Raw genomic sequence first — 2,201 nt, 5'->3', positions numbered from 1 at the left:
CGACTTCTGTGGGAGAAGCATCTCTATCCCTGCCATTGGAGCAAACAACTTTGAGCTTAAGCCTCAATTAGTTTCTCTAATGCAACAGAATTGCAAGTTCCATGGACTTCCATTGGAAGATCCCCATCAGTTTTTAGCTACATTCTTGCAAATCTGTGACACTGTCAAGACAAATGGGGTTGACCCTGAGGTCTACAAACTTATGCTATTCCCTTTTGCTGTAAGAGACAGAGCTAGGACATGGTTGGACTCACAACCTAAAGAAAGCCTAGACTCATGGGAAAAGCTAGTCAATGCCTTCTTGGCAAAGTTCTTTCCACCTCAAAAATTGAGTAAGCTTAGAGTGGAAGTCCAAACCTTCAGACAAAAGGATGGAGAATCCCTCTATGAAGCTTGGGAAAGATACAAACAATTGATCAGAAAATGTCCATCTGACATGCTTTCTGAATAGAGCATCATAGGTATTTTCTATGATGGTCTCTCTGAACTATCCAAGATGTCTTTGGATAGCTCTGCTGGAGGATCTCTTCATTTGAAGAAGACGCCTACAGAAGCTCAAGAGCTAATTGAAATGGTTGCAAATAACCAATTCATGTACACTTCTGAAAGGGATCCTGTGAACAATGGGACTAATCAGAAGAAAGGAGTTCTTGAGATTGATGCTCTGAATGCCATTCTGGCTCAGAACAAGATATTGACTCAACAAGTCAATTTGATTTCTCAAAGTCTGTCTGGAATGCAAAATGCACCAAGCAGTACTAAGGATGCTTCATCTGAAGAAGAAGCATATGATCCTGAGAACCCTTCAATGGAAGAGGTGAATTACCTAGGAGAACCCTATGGAAACACCTATAATTCTTCATGGAGAAATCATCCAAATTTCTCATGGAAGAATCAAGAGAGACCTCAACAAGGTTTCAACAACAATAGTGGTGGAAGAAACAGGTTTAGCAATGGCAAGCCTTTTCCATCATCTTCTCAGCAACAGACAGAGAATTCTAAGCAGAACCCCTCTGACTTAGTAACTATGGTCTCTGATCTAATCAAAACCACCCAAAGTTTCATGACTGAAACAAGGTCCTCCATTAGGAATTTGGAGGCACAAGTGGGACAGCTGAGCAAGAAAGTTACTGAACTCCCTCTTAGCACTCTCCCAAGCAATACAGAAGAAAATCCAAAAGGAGAGTGCAAGGCCATCAACATGGCCGAATTTGGAGAGGAAGGAGAGGAAGTGAACGCCACTGAGGAAGACCTCAATGGGCGTGCACTGACCTCCAATGAGTTCCCTAATGAGGAACCATGGGAATCTGAGGCTCAAAATGAGACCATAGAGATTCCATTGGACTTACTTCTGCCTTTCATGAGCTCTGATGAGTATTCTTCCTCTGAAGAGAATGAGTATGTCACTGAAGAGCAAGTTGCTAAATACCTTGGAGCAATCATGAAGCTAAATGACAAGTTATTTGGAAATGAGACTTGGGAGAATGAACCTCCTTTGCTCACCAAAGAACTGAATGACTTACCTAGGCAAAAATTACCTCAAAAGAGACAAGATCCTGGGAAGTTTTCAATACCTTGTACCTTAGGCACCATGACCTTCAAGAAGGCTCTGTGTGACTTAGGGTCAAGTGTAAACCTCATGCCTCTCTCTGTAATAGAGAAGCTAGGGATCTTTGAGGTACAAGCTGCAAGAATCTCATTAGAGATGGCAGACAACTCAAGAAAACAAGCTCATGGACTTGTAGAGGATGTTTTGGTGAAGATTGAAGACCATTACATCCCTGCTGATTTCATAGTCCTAGAGACTGGGAAGTGCATGGATGAAACCATCATCCTTGGCAGACCCTTCCTAGCCACAGCAAAGGCTGTGATTGATGTTGATAGAGGCGAACTGATCATTCAAGTGAATGAAGAATCCCTTGTGTTTAAGGCTCAAGGATATCCCTCTGTCACCATGGAGAGGAAGCATGAAGAGCTTCTCTCAAATCAGAGTCAAACAGAGCCCCCACAGTCAAACTCTAAGTTTGGTGTTGGGAGGCCACAACCAAACTCTAAGTTTGGTGTTGAACCCCCACATTCAAACTCTAAGTTTGGTGTTGGGAGGTTCCCACATAGCTCTGAGCATTTCTGAGGCTCCATGAGAGCCATCTGTCAAGCTACTGACATTAAAGAAGCGCTTGTTGGGAGGCAACCCAATGTTA

The 2,201-nt window shown here is 42.9% G+C and overlaps 1 non-coding gene across 1 annotated transcript; it reads right to left on the bottom strand.

The window, feature by feature from the left end:
• Positions 1-334: 334 nt before the first annotated feature.
• LOC130938175 (small nucleolar RNA R71) lies at positions 335-438 on the bottom strand. Its single transcript, XR_009069350.1, has one exon. It is a non-coding gene; the product is annotated as a small nucleolar RNA R71 (small nucleolar RNA).
• Between the last annotated feature and the right edge of the window lie 1,763 nt (positions 439-2,201).

The sequence above is a fragment of the Arachis stenosperma genome, chromosome 6 (assembly GCF_014773155.1).
Source record: "Arachis stenosperma cultivar V10309 chromosome 6, arast.V10309.gnm1.PFL2, whole genome shotgun sequence".
NCBI classification, from domain to species: Eukaryota; Viridiplantae; Streptophyta; class Magnoliopsida; order Fabales; family Fabaceae; genus Arachis; species Arachis stenosperma.
Note: the sequence above shows the minus strand (reverse complement) of the source record. Positions and strands in the feature narration are given on the sequence as shown.